General features: G+C 56.1%; 1 long non-coding RNA gene across 1 annotated transcript; it reads left to right on the top strand.

Moving 5' to 3' along the window:
* The first annotated feature begins 903 nt into the window (after nucleotides 1–903).
* LOC125612380 lies at nucleotides 904–14,768 on the top strand. Its single transcript, XR_007342746.1, has 3 exons — nucleotides 904–1,190; nucleotides 1,434–4,162; nucleotides 14,645–14,768. It is a non-coding gene; the product is annotated as an uncharacterized LOC125612380 (long non-coding RNA).
* The last annotated feature ends 2,967 nt before the right edge of the window (nucleotides 14,769–17,735 follow it).

The following is a 17,735-nucleotide window of genomic DNA, read 5'->3' on the forward strand; positions in this document are numbered from 1 at the left end:
TTTGCTATGAACATCTGGGGGCTCTTGGCCCATTTTGGTCTGCCCTAACAGAATGCCTTCGACTGGGTGATTTATAAAGAACAGGAGTCTGTTTCCTCCAGTGCTGAAGGCTGGGAAGTCCAAGGCTGCCAGCCTCGCTGATGACAGACCACGGGGCCTGAGAGCGGTGGAGGGGCAGGGACCAACTTACCCTTTGATCAGGAGCCCACTCCCACGGTAATTAACCCACTCCCACAATAATAGCACTAATCCATTCCCCAGGGCCAAGAACTCAGGTCCTGCAGCAAGCCAGCTCTTAAGGTCCCACCCTGCAGCGTAGTCAGTTGGAAATTGAGATTCCAAGGCAGGACGGATGAAGGGGACACATAGGAGGGGCTTGAACGATGCTTTGTGGCAAGACAGCCCTAAGCCAGCTCTGTGGGAAGGGCCGACAGAAATATCTAGAAGCCCCTAGAGTGCAGGGCCCCGCGGGGTGGAGGTGGGAGAATAGGGGAAGGAGGCTCCTCCTGTGGCCGGTGACGACTTCATTTCCTAGGACAGGGGACAGGGCCATGAAAGGCTGCCACTGACTTCAGGGACCGAGGTCCATGAGCTCAAAGTATTGGGCCGAAGCCTCTGGGTCCCGATTCTCCAGGTCTGTGTGTCTCCTACTATACAGACTCACTTTTCCCATTTGGGCAGGGACGATGAAGTGACAGTCCCTTCATCCCACGTGAACAACTCCCGAAAAAGAAAGGAAAGAGAACAGGCCAGGGCGCTCAGCCAGCAGGGAGCTCGGTCTGCAGGGAGCACCCTGATTGGCTTTTCCTGGGCCAATCACTGCTGAGGAGGGAGGGAGGGAGCACCGTGATTGGCTGAACTTGGATCACGTGTTCCCGCGTGGCTGGCACCGGCAGTGAGGCGGTGGAGGAGGAGGGGTTTAGTCCCACGGGAACCCACAGAGGAGCTCGGTGTTGGAGTGGCCTTTGGAGACCCAAGAAGCCAGTGATGAAACCATGAGCAGGACCGCCGTCCCCTCCTGCGGGTCCTGAGCAGTTTCCAGGCGTGTGACCCGTGAGGGCGGGGCTGACCTAAGGAGGAGGTGGCCCGTCCTCTCCAGGAGCCCGCAGGGCAGCCCCCGCCAAGTCCCACTCCAGAGATCCAGAGATGAGGAGGGGCCCAGCCGCCATCCTGCCAAGGTCAAGGCTAAGGTTGGTCCAGAATCCCTCCCCAGTGCCTTCCTAGCTAACCAGCCAGCAAAAGAGAGAGGACAGCAAAAGTGGCCGCTCCGGCCTCATTTCCTTCCCCTCCCTGAATTTACCTTCCCAGTTTAAGCGGAGTGGTGGCTTCCCTTCCCCTTCCCTGTGGGGCTCTGAACCCAGTACAGCTCCCGAAATTAGGGGATCAAGTCCCTTTATAATCCGGGGCCATCACTGCTTATTTCTGCCCTATAGAGCCTGTCATCTCCTCTTGGATTGGAAACCCTGCACATCCCAGAGTGGCCATGGGACTATGGGACAAGGGTGTCCCAGGAAGCAAGAAGAAGCAGGTTTGGTGCCCACTGTGGAGTTTACAAGCTGTGTGAGAGCATCCTGATTTCTGGGGATTCTGGAGCCTCAGTCTCTTCATCTACAAAATGGGGATCGTGGCGCCTCCCTCCCGGGGCAGAGGCACCGAGCAAGGCCGTGACATCTGTAAGAGCCAGCACAGCATCAGCCTGTGAAAAGTGGGGAGCCTATTGCTCCCTGTCTCTCCTGGAGGCCAAGGTCAGCGCTGGCCTTCTCTGAATCCCCCGAAGGCTGAGAACCAGGCTCTGACTGATTGTAGATTAATTAATATGGAGTGCAGGTCCCCACAAGGACGTTTTTGGATGTTTAAAAAAAAAAAACTAGACAATGAAATGCTATGTGTCACTTGTCAACAAAGCCCAGCATATTTCAGTGAAATAAGCATCTGATTTTGGAAAAACTTAATTAAAACTGCTGCTGGCGCTCAAGTGATTTACACCATCATTCCCAGCCTCCGCCCGAAGATTCCCTGGAGAGACACCAATTATCTCCTGGGGATGTTGTGAAATTTTCAAAATACTCTAGTTCTAAACAACATGAATCTTTAATACATTTTAACTATTAAAAAAATCAGATCACACAGCACTTTTTTCAGAAAAAAAAATTCCAAAGTTTGAAGGGAAGTAAAATCTAAAAGAAATAAAAAGTCCGCAGCAGACATGGGTCTGAACTCCAGGATTTCATCAGGTGCTGTGAGCCTACTAGGTGCTGTCACTGGGAAAATCCCAGGCAAGTCACTATCCCTTGGATCTGGGAAGAAATGGCTTTGTAGATAGAGGAGGGAGCTGGGCCTTAGCTTGTCACCTCCACCAGCCTCTTGCATGAATCAGAACTGGCCCAGAGAGAAGCCCGCTGCTGATCATCCATCATCTGCTCACCTCCACCTCCTCTCCCGAGGCTACAGACATGGTGGTGATGGTGTTTCTGACCTCTCTTGTTCTTAGCAATACTATTGACTGGTCACCTACCACTCTGTCCTCCCTGGAGGCAAGTTCAAAATTACATCCAGTCCTGCACCACAAAATGATGTGTTAGTCCACACCGAGCCACATCTGCAGCTGTGGTCCCTCATGATTATAGTGGAGATCTGTGCACAGTGGCTCACGCCTGTAATCCCATGGGCTCAAGAAGCAGAAACAGGAGGATCATGAGTTCAAAGCCAGCCTCAACAATGGCGAAGTGCTTAGCCACTCAGTGAGACTCTGTCTCTGAATAGGGCTGGGGATGTGGCTCAGTGGTCGAGTCCCCACTAGCCCCCTCCAAAAAAAGAGAGAGAGAGAGATTATAATGGAACTGCAACGTTCCTGCCATCTGGGGCTATCATGGCCATTATGGCACCACAGGGCAACATGCCACTCACGTCTGTGGTGACATTGGCATAAGCACACCCGCTGAGCTGCAGGTCACATAACTACGCAGTCCCATGTGACATATCACCTACAGTGGTGTACAGTACATAACCTGGTCAGATCACAGACAGCTGCTGGGTATCCACTGGGCTAGGTTTTTATTGTCATTTTAAAGCATTCTCCTCCTTATGTTTTTAAAAAGACAACTCTTTTAAAAGGCAGGTCCTTCAGGAGGTGCATAAGAAGGTGTTGTCACCACAGGAGTGACAGCCCCATATGCATCTCCTGGAGGCCTTCCAGTGGGACGAGATGTGGAGATGGAAGGTGGCGATGTCAGGTCACGTGGGCTGAAGAGCGTGCGTGTGTCTTAGGCTTTAGCACAAAGTTTGAAAAGTAAAGTAATAATAGGAATAATACTTAATTTTAAATAGTTGCACTGTGTAGCCCAGGAGTGGAGTGGGCTCTGCCTTCTAGTTTATGTAGGTACCGTCTGTGAGGTTCAGTGACAAAGTGGCCTCAGAAGGCGTCTCCCTCACTAACCAAGGCACAACCATGTCCACATCCATGAAATACGGCCTGATCCACATGAACAAATCCACCCCTGTGCTCATTTAATATTTAGGAGGTGGCCCTGAACTTCTCTGGGCCCATGGCTCTGTGCTGTCAGGGGAGTGCGGAGCCCTGTGGTTACCGGAGACGGAGCCCCGCCCTCCTGACTGCTGTGGAGCTGGCGGTCCTGCCCCTTTCCAGCTGTTAGGGCAGCATTTTTCCCTTTGTGTTTTTTTCTAATCTGACTTCAAGCCTCTTAGTGACCTGTTCCATCTGGATCCGTAACGTGTTTTGTGGGATGATGAATGTTGCCCTCTGGTCATCATATCTAGTCTATGCCCAAGGCAGACATCACTAATCCATCCCGGGAAGCCTTCCCTCTGATCCAAGGGCTGGCCTCAGAACCACATTCAGCACAGTGCCCCGGTCAGCCACTACCAATCGACCACAGACAGCAGGCAAGACCGGACACGCTCACCAGGCCTGGGTGCAGCTGGGCTCTAAAACCTGTCGGGCCATGAAAGGCTTATGGGTTTGCTTGAGCCATCTCAAGGGAGGGGTGGTGATCTTCTGAGAACTCTCAGTGCAATGCCACCGATTCAAGACACACAGTGTATGCCACCACCTGCCCATCAGCTCAGACAGCCCACGGTCCAAACGCAGCAGCCCAGAAGTAGAGGAGGTGGGCGCTGAAGGGAAAGCGAGGAGCAAGAGACGGTAAGTGAGAAATGAGAGACCAGGCAGAGATGCACACAGAGGTTATTTGTCAGAGTTAACAGAAAGGCCCTCTCTCCATAGACGGAGAGGGCAACACAGGCTTGGGGTTCCGGGACTTATGTGGGGGAGGCTCAAGAATCAGAGCCCTTCGAGTGGGCAGTTAAGGGTGGGGGTATGAGGGGGTGGCCAGCCTTTCTCAGAAACACCCTCAGGGCTCTGCCTTGACTCTTAATCTTGTCCATGAGCCTGTGTGGTGGGCACCAGTGGTCCCCCTGGACAGGGGTGAAAACTGAGGAGTTTTTCTTGACCTCGTGTGTACACTCTCAAGACTGGAAAGCAAGGGGCTGGGGTTGTGGCTCAGTGGTAGAGCGCTCCTCTAGCACGTGTGAGGCCCTGGGTTCAATCCTCAGCACCACATAAAAACGAATAAATAAAAATAAAGATGTTGTGTCTAGTTATAACTAAAAAATATATATTAAAAAAAAAGACTGGAAAGCAAGACAGACAAATCCCAGCCCCGCCCCTTAATACCTGTAGGGCATGACTTGCTGCCTGCTTCCGGTCTTGGGGCCGCACATGTGGCTGGGATGGCTCCTGGCCATCAGCCAGGAGGCGGTGCTGTGGGTGGTGACGGGAAAGGCGGACCACCTCCAGGATAGGTCCCGGACTCTTCTGCCCTCATGGTCAGCTTGTGCCTTCCCTTATGGACTATGGGATGGGTGTACACGTGAACTCGCTCCACCCCTCTGACCTTTATCCTGATTGGCTCCTGTGCAGTATATAAGTTGTGTGTGCTTCCTCAATAAGTGAGATCTTGCTTTGAGTCCTTTCCCTGGCGCGTCTGATTGTCCTCTGGCGAGGGAGGGCTGGGTTCGGGCTGCCAGTCGACCTTTCTTGGCTCGTCCTGGTCCGGGCGTGCTTTCCCCGCCTCTCCCGCAGGTCAGGAGGAAACGGGGGCTAAAAGCTCCGACAAATACCGACACCCTCTGTGCCTCTGTTTCCCCTTCCTTAACATGGGATTGGCTTCCTCACCCACCAACACCCTGAGGAGCCAGGAGCTCTCTGTACCCCACTTGGAGAGGTGTCCTTGCTCGTATCTCCAGTCCTGCTTCATCCCTGCTTGGCAGCTCTGGAGGTGAATCAGGAAAACCCATGGGAAGAATCCAGAGTCCATCTGAAGGGCTCCAGTCACCTTGAAAGAGGAAGCAGGAGGCAGGATGTACAGGGGTGAAGAATTTGGGCTCTGAACTCAAATAACCCCACTTAGCTCCATCTGTCATCGGTTATGTGACCTTGAGAAAGTCACTGTGCCTCAGGGCCCCTCCCTACAAAATGCATGTAATGCCCACCTGGTAAGGCCACATCAGGGATTTCATGCCCCCGCTGTCTGGAAAGCCACACCTGAGGGTCTCCATGAGTTGGTGACAATGAAGATGAGCGTCCTCTGGGGACAGCCAAGCGTGCTCCAAGTCACCACCTTGCAAGGAAGAACATGGCCCAACAGAACATGGGCTTGGTGCTTGTCCTGGGTCCTGTCACAGAGCTTCAAAAACCCCAAGGACTCTGGAGAGAGAGGGATGTCCTTTGATGTCTATAAGAAGCCCTTCTGAGCCAGGAGGGGACACGAAGCTCTGTGCCCTCCCCACGCCTTGCTGGCCTTTGGGGAGCCATGTGCTCCATGATCAGACTGTGGTTGTCGGTCGTCCTGAGTTCTGCAATCTGTGTTGGCAAACGTCCAAGCCTCGGGGAAGGACGGGAGCACCTGAGCCGGTAGCTGGCCAGGCAGGAGTCTGAGCAGCGGGGGGGCCATCCCCAGGGCTGGGCGGGTGTCTGATGCAGGGGCAGGGGCACCTCGTGAGCCCTTTACTCCTGGGGTCCACTAGCCCTAGTTCCAGGAAGCTGGTGTCAGACTGAGTTGGAAGGTGAGACCTCTGCGGGTGGAGAGTTGGCAGCCCAGCCCAGGGGCCGCGTCGGGAGCAAAGAGCATGAGGTGGGCACATCCAGGCCGCGGAGGAGAAAGCCCCAGTCGAAGATGTTCAGAGTCTTCTCCCCAGGGCCTCCCCTGCACCTCCTCCCCCACCTCGGCCTCCCCAAGAAACAGAAAGACGGGAAGAGATGTGACCAGGACCAGGGCTGTCACTGTGGGAGAACCTCGGGCTCCTTTACCTATCCCCAGTGGACAAGTCCCCCTGACACCTGCCTCCTCTTTCTGCATGTCCTTAGCAATCTGCAGATCATAGCTCCGTGGGGCGAGGGTGTGGCCCCAGACAGGTCCGCGCCCAGCCAGCGACAGTCCCCTAGGAAGATGGATTCCAAGGAAGACCCGCTCCTGACAGATCCCCCAGAGCCAACCCCCGTGAAGTGTTAATAGCAGAATCCACAAGAAAGACGCTTCCTGTGAGCAGAGCACTCCTGGGGGTCCACTTTGCTTCCTGCCAGGTCTTTAGAACCCTCCAAGGAGGGAGGAGGCCGACTTCCCATCAGTTGCTCAGAGCACAGGACGGGGAAAGGGGAGGAGGGACAGTAGCTGCAGTGGTGCCCGGCAGAGTGGCTCTGAGAGGCCTGGGATCCAGGTCCCCAGCTGGTCACGCAGTCCCGGGCGAGCCAGCCCCTTCCTCTGCCCGTCCCTGTGGCCAGCACTGCAGGGTGGTTCAGGATAAAACATAATGGGTCATGTGGGGAGTCCTGACCCCCTGATGGCCTCTAGTGCGCTCCACCCAAGGGCCATCAGGACACAGGAAAGACTCTGGAAATGCGGGTGGCTGGGCCCCAGGATCCTAGGCCCCGAGGGACCCAGGCGTCCCATCTCTAGCAGGCTCTGCAGGACAGCAGGTCCACAGGACCCCATGTTGAACCATGTCTGGGAATGGTGAGTGGGGGTTGTGGGGCAGAGGGCAGGAAAGGAGTCCCCCTGAGGTCCTTTGCCTCCTATGACCTAGTACAGTCACCTCTCCTGGGACACCTTTACAGGCTGCCAAGGCTCTGCTCTCAGCCGCCTCCTGCCACCTCTAGGGGCCTGCGCACACCTCCAGCCAGGGCTCCCCAACCTGACCCACGGCATTGCCTGAGGCAGTACCCTGGGGGGGTACCCCAGAAAACAGGAGCCCTGAAACCCAATCTAATGGCTCCCTTTAGGGCAGCCTTGGTGTCCACTCAAGGAGGAGGGCTGTTGCCACCTCAGAGGAGCGAGGCACTGTGTGGACACTGGGATGTGGCCATCTCTCCCTCCACGCCCAGGGCTAAAGTGCTTTCTTTGTCTGGCCTGCCCCAGACTCTGCACAAAGTCCCTTGGCCGACTCAGCTCTACGTATACATAGTCTGGGGACAAAAATCACCTCCATACAAAGAAAAACGTCTCCTTTTCTCTGGGTAAAAGCAAGCCCATGTCACAGCACACAGCCTGGCCAGCAAGCCTCGTCCACTCTTTGCACCTGTTGCCTTGGTTCAGTGCACAAACCACACAACCATACATGGCAGACCTGCCTATGGCTTCCTCCTGTCAGCACCTCCAGGGCCTGGATGGCCTCCCCAAGGCCTCTCTGTCCAGCAAATAGTCCTCCCCTTTGACCTTTCTCGGGTCTGTGCTGCCCCTCAGCTGATTCGGCCTTCTTTCCACCATCTCCTGCTAAGTCTGTTGATTCAATCCCCTGGCACACAGGGGGTTCAAGCGCCCCAAGCCCCTCGTCACCTCCACGACCATCCATAGTCCTTCCACAACCTGCGGTGTCCAAAAGAAACCGCCAGTCCCCCATGAGCCCACGCAGGGTCCGTGTCCGTGACCGGCTGTGTGCATCTGCAGCATCCCAGGTGACACCTGGGGAGTGACCAGGCGGTTTCTCCCTCAGCAGCCTCGTCCTCCGCCACCGGCTTTATCAGAAAGGCCTCCCTCCCGAGACGCGGCTGTGGCTTCCCACATTACACAAGAGTTTGGAGCAAGGATCACTGAGAGCCATTTTCCGGCCCCAGAGGGGGACTGTTGAGGCTGGAGTTACTGCACAGACTCCAGGCGCCTCTCCTCACGGGCCTCTAGGCTCAGCCTCCTCTTTCAGTTTCTCATCTCAGTGGAAACATCGTTCCATGAAGTAAAAGAAACCCTTTCCCACCCGGTTTTTGGTTTTTTGTTTTGTTTTGTTTTTTAAGGAAAGGAATAGAAAGAAAAAGACGCAGCTGCAGAGGCAGGCCTACTGCCGCCCGCTTGGGGGCCCCCGGATAAGCTTCTTAAGGAACGTGCCCTTCCTGCCTGCTGGTGAGGATTAAGCCCAATCCGTCCTGTACCCTGTCACTCCTAGCAAAAGGGAAGCCGCGGCTGTGATCCCCTCCCCTGTCCCCTTTCTCAAGAGGGATCAATGTCACTGCCAGGACTCACGTGTCATCGGCATTGACAGGTACCAGGGCGCGCAGCAGGGCGCAGCCTTTCGGCTGACAGCATCAGCTGCTCCGTCTCCTGCTCTTGGTGGGGTGTCACGTCCGACAGAAGGAGCCATAGCGAAGAGCCCCCGGGAGCAGGACCCCGGAGAGCCACCTCGGGCTGCCACAGCCCAGCGCCTCCTGTCCACACAGAGACGCCTGGGCCCCCTGGCTTGTACCCTCCACGCTCCAAGACCCCGCTCCACCTCTGAAGCGCCTCTGAGTCTTTATTTTTTATTTAGTATATAAATATGACAGCAGAATGCATTACAGTCCTTATTACACATACAGAGCACAATTGTTCACATCCCTGGTTGTACACACGGTGTATTCACACCAATTCGTGTCTTCATACCTGTACTTTAGATAGTAATGATCATCACATTCCACCATCATTAATTACCCCATGCCCCCTCCCTTCCCCTCCCACCCCTCTGCCCTATCTAGAGTTCGTCTATTCCTCCCATGCTCCCGCTCCCTACCTCACTATGAGTCAGCCTCCTTATATCAAAGAAAACATTCCACATTTGGTTTTGGGGGATTGGCCAACTTCACTTAGCATTATCTTCTCCAACTCCATCCATTTACCTGCAAATGTCAGGATTTTATTCTCTTTTATTGCTGAGTAATATTCCATTGTGTATATATACCACATTTTTTTATCCATTCATCTATTGAAGGGCATCTAGGTTGGCTCCACAGTTTAGCTATTGTGAATTGTGCTGCTATAAACATTGATGTGGCTGTAGTATGCTGTTTTTAAGTCCTTTGGATACAGTCCAAGGAGAGGGATAGCTGGGTCAAATGGTGGTTCCATTCCCAGGTTTCCAAGGAATCTCCATACTGCTTTCCATATTGGCTGCACCAATTTTCAGTCCCACCAGCAATGTATGGGTGTACCCTTTTCCCCACATCCTCACCAACACTTATTGTTGTTTGTCTTCATAATAGCTGCCATTCTGACTGGAGTGAGATGAAATCTTAGAGTGATTTTGATTTGCATTTCTCTAATTGTGAGAGATGATGAATGTTTATTTATATATTTGTGTATTGATTGTACATCATCTTCTGAGAAGTGTCTCTTCAGGTCCTTGGCCCATTTATTGATTGAGTTATTTGGGTTTTTTTGGTGTTTAGCTTTTTGAGTTATTTATTTACCCTAGAGATTAGTGCTCTATTTGATGTGTGAGGGGTAAAGATTTGCTCCCAGAATGTAGGCTGTCTGTTCACCTTACCGATTGTTTTTTTGTTTTTTGTTTTTTTTTTTTTGTTTTGTTTTGTTTTGTTTTGTTTTGTTTTTTTGCTGAGAAGAAGCTTTTTAGTTTGATTCCGTCCCATTAATTAATTCTTGATTTTAGTTCTTGCACCAAAGGAATCTTATTAAGGAAGTTGGGGCCTAATACCACATGATGAAGATTAGGGCCTACTTTTTCTTCTATTAGACACGGAGTCTCTGGTTTAATTCCTAGGTCCTTGATCCACTTTGAGTTGAGTTTTGTGCATGGTGACAAATAGGGGTTTAATTTCATTTTGTTGCATGTGAATTTCCAGTTTTCCCAGCACCATTTGTTGAAGATGCTATCTTTTCTCCAATGTATGTTTTTGGCACCTTTGTCTAATATAAGATAATCGTAGTTTTGTGGGTTTATGTCTGTGTCCTCTATTCTGCATCATTGGTCTATCAGTCTGTTTTGGTGCCAATACCATGCTGTTTCTGTTACGATTGCTCTGTAGTATAGTTTAAGGTCTGGTATAGTGATACTACCTGCTTCACTCTTCCTGCTAAGGATTGCTTTAGCTATTCCAGGTCTCTTATTTTTCCAGATGAATTTCATGATTGCTTTTTCTATTTCCATGAGGAATGTCATTGGGATTTTGATTGGAATTGCATTAAATCTGTATACTGGTTTTGGAAGTATGGTCGTTTGGATAATATTACTTCTCATTCCCAAGTTTTTTGTTTGTTTGTTTGTTTGTTTGTTTGTTTTTTGAGGCTATTGTAAATGGGGTGGTTTTCCTCGTTTCCCTTTCTGAGGATTTGTCACTGATGTACAGAAATGCCTTTGGTTTATGGGTGTTGATTTTATATCCTGCTACTTTGCTGAGTTCATTTACTAGTTCTAGAAGTTTGCTGGTGGAACTTTCAGGGTCTCCCAGGCACAGAATCATATCATCAGCCAATGGTGCCCATCTGAGTCAGAGGGTCCTCTGCGTTCTTCACTCACTCCCTGCCGCCCCGCCCTGCGGTCACCACAGAACTGAAGCACTGACCCGGGGCCTCGGCATGGCATTTGGAGGTGTGAACCAAAGGGCAGCCCTGGGTGAGGCGCCTAGTCCACCCGTTAGAAGAGGGGCCTCAGGGCTGGGCAGGGGCTCAGAGGTGGATACTTGCCTGGCCTATGTGAGGCCCTGGGTTCCATCCCCAGCACCGTGTAGAGACAAATAAATGAAATAAAGGTCTCGTGTCCATCTACGACTAAATATATATATATGTACATATATGTATATATATATATGTGTGTATATATATATATGTATATATATATATTTTTTTAACTAATAATAAGAAGAAGGGACTCAGACACACAAGGGACAGCAGGTGACCTAGGACAGCAAGGTGAGGAGCTTCCAGAAAGCAGGACAGGTCAGCTTCTGTGCAGGCTCAGCCGAGCCACGGGAGCCGGCTGTGGGGTGCAAGGGACAAGGCCTGGCCCCTCTCCTACGCCTACCCGTCCGACACTGGCACCTGACCCCAGGCACTGTGCCAATACCAGCCATGCCTCATTGGGACCTGGGTGAGCCACACGGGGCCTGAGGGCCATCCAGTCTGCCCGCTCCTGATACAGGTGTGACAACTGAGGCCCAGAGAGGGTAGGTGACTGGCCCAAGGCTGCAGAGCAAGGCTGAGCCTCTGCAGTCTCTTAGGCCAGACCAGAGGGTTGAATTCCTGCCAATGGCAGGAAAGCCCACCACTCTGTGCAGCTGGAGCGGGCAGAGCTGTGACCTGGGAAGTCGGCCAGCAGTGCTTGTGCCACAGGGCAAGGACCAGGGTGGAAGACAGCTGTCGATCAGGGTCTCTGCCGTCTCCACCACCTGGAGCTGTGGGCCTCCGAGGAAGGGAGGACCCGTGTGCATGGGAAGGTGCCGGCAGCGGGCCTCTGCCCGGCTCCATCCACTGAGCGCATCCCCAGGGCAGAGGGCCAGCAGGGAGTGTCCCCGCATGACCACGAGGCCTCTTAGCACTGAGGGCCTGGCGGCTCTGCCCTGAGGCGTGGGGACCCCCAGGCCTGGATCATTTGGGGGAAACAAGATGCACACCCAGGCAGGGGCCGCGGCCTGTCAAGGGCACAGTCTGCCCTGGCGGCCTGAGGGGGGGGGACGCTCCTGCAGCTCCCCCAGGACAGAGGCTAAGTGGGAAGAGCGGCTTCCAGGCAGCAGGAGCCACGGGGCCCCAGACGTGAGGCGGGCGCTCAGTGAGCACGTGCGGCCCTGCAAGGCCTCCCTTCTCCACCTGGGGACGCAGAGGGCCGGCCAGGGCTGATCTGAGGGCCTCCCTCTGGCTCTGAGAGGCCAAGTCCTCAAGGCAGCCGTCTCAGGAGGTGTCCTCCATGTCCTTGACACCTCAGAGCGTTGAGGGCCCTAGAGAGGAGGCACGATGGCCCCTTTCCTGGCCTGAGTCTGCACGGACCTGTGACAGAGCCCCAGGCCAGGCAGGGGATCCCTTCACTTGGGAAACCCCAGAGTTGGGGCCCTGGCTGGGGACAGACGGGGACTGGGGAAGAGTGGGGAGAGCAGCTCCTGGGCCAGGCGAGGAACATGCCCTCAGGGCACCCAGGAGAAGCACTGGGACTTGGGCAGAAGAGCCTGGTGACAGCCAGCACCAGGGGACAGGAGCAGGCAGAGGCCGGGAGTGGGGAGGAGCGCCCCTGCCCAGCGCACTGAGAGATGGGCTCCCCTTGTCCGTCCCCACAAGGTCAGCCGGCGAGGGAACAGGCTCCTCCACTGCTCCTCACAGAACCCCGTGCCTCGTCCCCCTGAGCAGACCCAGCCGTCCTGCTGAAGGACCTGGCTTGGAGTTGTCCTGCCGCAAGCCCAGGAGTGGCCCTGCTGCAGAGGGGCCAGCAGGCCGTGACCCGGGGACTCCCTCAACCTCTCGCCTCTCCTGGCTCAGGAGCAGGACATCGGCCAGGGGAGGCCCTGCCCTACTGACCGCACCCTCGTCCTCACCCCAACACCAACTTCCCCCTGGACACAGGACAGTGGGCCCCTGCGTGGACTGGCACTCACGGTAACAGTGACAGACACTATCTCCTGTCAGAAAGTCCCATGTGGGGACCACAGTTCATTCTCACCCCGGGGCATATGACAGAATAACCAGAAACCTCCATCAGGGGCCACTTAAAACCCCACATCTCTGTAGCTGACATGTGACAGCCAAAGAGCAGGTGGCCTTTCTCTGCTCCTCCTGGCCACAGCTGGGCTTGGTGAGCCCAGACTAGAGCTCTTTGGGGACAGTCCAGCCAGCTGCCTCTGTCCTCGTGGCTGGGTCCACGCTGGCCACCACCTGTAGCCCTGAGACACCCCAGCATGGCCTTTGCCACTGAAGGAAAGAAGCTGGTCAGCCGGGAGGTCACGTGAGGTGGCCAGCACAGGAGACAGCAGAACCGTCTCCAAACCAAGAGCCAGGGGCTGAGCCTGGCCTCTGCTGAGTGTCCTCGCAGGGGACCTAAATCCTCCCACCCGCGGGCACGGCCACTAGGACACTCGCAGTCAACTCTGCAGTGTCCTGCCCTTGACATAGGAGGGGGTCACCTCCTGACACATGTCCACATGACACGCCTCACCTGCCAGCCGCCACACCCGGCAACTTGGGGAGTCCTAATTGCGTCTCCTCCCTGAGTTGTCCCTGCCACGGCTCAGCCTCACGGAGAGGGTGTGCCTGTGTCCCAGCCCAGGAAAAGGCTAAATCCAAAGTTCAGTCTCCACTGAGTGGCTGACTTGGGCACGTCCTAAAGCTGGGAGATGACAGTCAAGCCACGGTGAGGCGGCCGTCACGCCATCAGGCCCGGGGCCTTTCCCGGAGACCACGATCCCTGTCCCTCCCCTCCCTCTCCCTTTCTCTTCCACTTTTATTTTCCCTCTAGGGATATATCCTGACCCCCTCCCTTTGTCTCTCTGTCTCTCTCTCTGACTCTGTCTCTCTCTCTCTCTCTCTCTCTCAGCACCCCAAAGCCTTCTGTCTGTGGATGACAACGGCCATGTCCTCTCCTGCACTAAGTCACTTACCTGTCATGAGGCCCACGTGACCGACTTGTGGTCCAACCCCATGGTGACAGCAGCCTTATAGATCAGGAGCCGGCAGCATGGGGAGGCTGTGGGGTTCACTACGATCCCAGCCCAGGACGGGGACCGGGCTTCCGAGCAGGCAGCCCCTCCAGGGGTACAGACGCTGGGGTCCTCTCCGCCCCCCGGGGGGGACACAACAGGAACAGCAGCCCTGGAGCTCCAGGCCCTCACCTCCACCACTGATTGAGGTAACTGCAGAGCAGGTGGTTGGGAGAGGAAGTGTCACCAATGAAGGCCACAGTGGCAAAGGTCACATTCAGTCACCCCAAGTGAGAGATCGGCACTCCCCACCTCAGGCAGACTGTGAATGGGGTCTGCGGAAAACTGATTTAGCCGTGTCCTGATTTCCATGGGGACAGGGGACCTCCGCCCGTGGTGTTTGCAAGCTCTGAGCCACACGCCGAGCCCTGCCACCCACGGGTGATGGCCGTCCCTAGTGTGAAACGGCTCTGGCTGCTTCCTGGAGCCTTGTCTCAGGAGCCTCTGCACCCAGGGCCCCCGCTGTGCACACCCTGGGCCACCCAGGGCCCCAGAGCTGAAGGGCAGACACCAGGCAGCAGTGGGGCTCCTGGGAAGAGCAGGCCCAGGAAGGCAGAACGTCCCCGTCAGGCCAGGCCGGGAGCAGGCGACCACCCTTCCCTCGCCCCAGGCACACAGTGCTCCTCCGCCTCCCAAGACAGTGCCCTCCAAGTGCCTGATCTCAGAGTCCATGCTTCATCTTTCCTACAGAGTAAGACCCGGAGGCGGCCTTCAGGCAACCCAAGCCCTGGAGGAAATGCAAGGGACAGAATCCACCTGGAGACGGTCCTGGGCACTTGGGTGAGTTTGCAGGTGCCCTGAGCTCCCTGCACCCTGCAGGAGGCCCACCCCACCCCCACGTCACACGCATGTGTGCACACAGCCTTACGAGGACACAGGGCCACGCTGTGCACCACGTCATATGTAGACTCACACATGTGCGCCCACGGCCCAAGGGCCATGTTGTCCGTGTACAACACACGTGCACACACGTCCACCTCCCTGACCCCTCCCCAGGGGTCAGCCACCTGCCCACAAAGACAGCAGAAAGTAAAGGCACCAGCTGGTCAAGGTCACGGGGAGGACAAAAGAGGCTCTCTGTGGGAAAACAGGCGAGGCCCGAGGGAAAGCCCAGCCCAGCCCAGCACCAGGCCTCGCCCCAGCCCCGCAGCTCCCAGCCCCAGGCCAGTCAGAAACCCATGGTGCAGGCAGCCAGAGGGTCCCAGAAACACCAGACCCTCCCAGGACGCAGACAAGAGTGGGCCGAGCCGGCAGGAAAGCAGGGTCCTCTACCCCAGGGGTGGGCTGTGCTGCTGAGTCAGGAGGGCTCAGGGGGGACAGGGTAGGACGGAGGCTCAGAAGGGACAGAGTAGGACAGAGGCTCAGAGCAGGGGTCAGGGGTAGGACACAGGCTCAGAGGGGACAAGGGTAGGGAGTAAACCTCAGCGGTGTCACACACCCATGTGCCCTGCGCACGCACAGTCAGCCCGTGCCACCTCCTAGCCCTGCCCCCCTCCACCGGGCTCCTCCTGCCTTGGGGCTTTGCACGTATGTCCCTCCTGCTCCCTCCAGGTCCCCACGTGACCAGGCTCCTCCCCCAGGTCCCACAGGGAACCTCACTCCCTCCTGCCCCCGTCTCAGGAGCCCTGGCCTCCCCTCCCCACTCTCCCAGGAACAGGTCTTCCCCATCAGGTCCCCCAGCACAGGACCACCTGAAACATGCTGGTCCTTCACCGACTCGTGGGACATGTGGTGGCCCCTCCGTGTTCCGGGGGTGTTGATTCCAGGACCCCTCCCCCACACGTCCCCAAGTCCCCAGGTGCCCTGTCCCTATGGCAGAACGGGCGTGTTTGCATGTGGCCTGGGCACTCCCTCCTGCTGCGGCCAGCGGTCTGCAGATGACTTGGGTAAAGGCCATGTGAATGGCGGCTGTGATGCTCGGGAGGAAATGGCCAGGAAGACGAGACGCGGCTCCTGTTCTGCACAGACGCAGGTTCTTGAAAATGTTCCCCATCTTCCTACCGACTGAGCAACAAATGGAGAAGGCGAGATCCGGAGAGGGACTGGCGCCCACCGACTGCAGCTCTGCTGTGCGGCTGGTCCCCTGGCCGGTGCCATGTTGGCTGAACATGCACCGCCCATTGGGCCATCTGTCCAGCAGGGGCAGAGCCCAGTCCTTCTAGAGCAGAAGGGGACAGCACCACGTCCCTGTCCTGGACCAGAGCTGGGCAGCGGCAGAGAGAGACAGGGGGAGAGAAGAGGCGGAGGTGACAGGCCGGGGTCTCCAGCTCCCTCCCGCTGGCGGTCCTGGTGAGGATGGTGGGGTGGGGAGAAGGGCTGGGAGGGGCCGAGCTCCAGGTGGCACAGAGGGACAACTCATCTAAATGACACTGAGGAACCACAGCCCTGCTTCCCTCTGCGGGTCAGTCATTTATAATGTTTGATCGTCCGAGTACCAGAAAGACCTTTGCTTTCCGCAGTTCATGTTCGCCACGGGCCGGAGGTGCCCCTGCAGCCCCTGCAGCTTTGTGACGTTCAGATGACAACTGTCCTGCCCGCTTCTGGGACCAGCCTTGGCAATGTGCCGGGCCTGCTCACACCTGGCCCACCCCGATCCTGAAGCCAGGGGTCAGGCCAGCCGCCCAGACCCCGCTGACGCAGGACCAGGCTGGCGCGAAAGGCTGGCGCTGCTCCCCCGCTAGGGGACTCCGGGCTGAGCTGCCCAGCCAAGCAGAGGGCAGAGCCTGGCCAGGCCATCATGAGAAACCAGAACCACACCCACAAGGTGCCCACTGCAGAGCCGATCCGTGGGACCCGGCAGGCCCCTGGGGACGGCCAGGCTCAGGCTCCGGAGCTTGGGCCCAGGAGCCCCACCATGTTTCTATGAACCAAGAGGGACACCTGGTGGCTGTCAGAAGCGCTCCCGCCCCTGGACCCCACCCCTGGCCCAGCTAGGGCTCAGCCCTCCTCTCTGAGGTCAGCTGTCTTCCCAGAGGACCTTTGGGAGTCCTGCTGGACGGGACCCCCACGCTTGTCGACTTTTGGTCTCTATCATAACCTCCCTGAGCTAATCAGCTCCTCAAGGGAAACCGGCTATTTGGGCTCCTGGTGTTGGAGGTTCCGTCACAGTCAGACAGACTCTCGCTTAGTAGTGGGTTGGGGGCAGATGGCAAGGGCCAGCGCTCATGGTGGACCAGGACACAGGGAGGACAGGGCCCACCGTTCCCCTCAAGGACACTCCCCCAGTGACCTAAAGGCCTTCCACTGGCCAGGTGTACCTGAAATCCCAGCCACTCAGAAGGCTGAGGCAGGAGGATTGTGAGTTTGAGGCCAGGCTCAGCAACTCAGTGAGATCCTGTCTCAAAATTTAAAAAATAAATTTAAAAAGCTGGAATGTGACTCATTGGAGAAGTGCCCCTGGATTCAACCCCCAATACCAAGAAGAAGAAAAAAAAAGCCCTCCCAACAGGCCTCGCCTCTTAAAGCTTTCTCTGCCTCCCGGTAGTGCCTCCCTGGAGATCCTGGCTCCCGAAAGTGGCAGTGGGACCCCACACGCAGTCCCCACTCCCAGCAGTGCCTGGCCCCCGATGAGGGTGGGCCCCATTGGAAGCTGGATTCTTTGTGTGCTTTACACACGTTCTTTGAGCCTCTCCAAGGCTAGCACTGTGCTGCAGGCCGGAGACCATCTGTGGAGAGCCCTGCCGTGTGCACTTGGGCAGTGCTGCCACCCTGTTGTAAGAGCACGGCGAGGTGGGGGAGGCGCCTTCCACCTGAGACCTGCAGAGCGGGAGCGCGTGAGATG

This window comes from Marmota marmota, unplaced genomic scaffold, assembly GCF_001458135.2.
Source record: "Marmota marmota marmota unplaced genomic scaffold, marMar, whole genome shotgun sequence".
Taxonomy (NCBI): Eukaryota; Metazoa; Chordata; class Mammalia; order Rodentia; family Sciuridae; genus Marmota; species Marmota marmota.